At 30.7% G+C, this 599-nt stretch overlaps 1 non-coding gene across 1 annotated transcript; it reads right to left on the reverse strand.

Annotated features, from left to right (window-relative positions):
* Positions 1–390: 390 nt before the first annotated feature.
* Positions 391–463, reverse strand: TRNAF-GAA. Its single transcript has one exon. It is a non-coding gene; the product is annotated as a tRNA-Phe (tRNA).
* Between the last annotated feature and the right edge of the window lie 136 nt (positions 464–599).

Consider the following 599-nt stretch of genomic DNA (forward strand, 5'->3'; position numbering starts at 1 on the left):
TATGACGCTCTCCTCACTAATATTAAAATTGAAAATTCAAAAAGTAAAGGTAAACTTATGTCAGTTGGATAAAAAATGTGACAGATCTTCCTCTAATTCATTTAGATTGAGATACCTTTAAATCTTCGATATGACGCTCTCCTCACTAATATTAAAATTGAAAATTCAAAAAGTAAAGGTAAACTTATGTCAGTTGGATAAAAAACGTGACAGATCTTCCTCTAATTCATTTAGATTGAGATACCTTTAAATCTTCAATATGACGCTCTCCTCACTAATATTAAAATTGAAAATTCAAAAAGTAAAGGTAAACTTATGTAAAAAACGTGACAGATCTTCCTCTAATTCATTGAGATTGAGATTGAGATTTTAAAAAGAAATAATCGCTAATGCAATGAACGAGGATCAAACACGTGACCTTCAGATCTTCAGTCTGACGCTCTCCCAACTGAGCTATCCCCGCAATCATTAAAAATAAAAATTCATCAGTATAGGTATTTTAGCTGATTCATTGAGATTTTAAAAAGAAATAATGACTAATTTTCTATTGAATAGTCAGGTTATGCGAAATAGGTTTGGTTAACATGGAGATCGAACAC

The sequence above is a fragment of the Cucurbita maxima genome, unplaced genomic scaffold (assembly GCF_002738345.1).
Source record: "Cucurbita maxima cultivar Rimu unplaced genomic scaffold, Cmax_1.0 Cma_Scf07593, whole genome shotgun sequence".
NCBI lineage: Eukaryota > Viridiplantae > Streptophyta > Magnoliopsida > Cucurbitales > Cucurbitaceae > Cucurbita > Cucurbita maxima.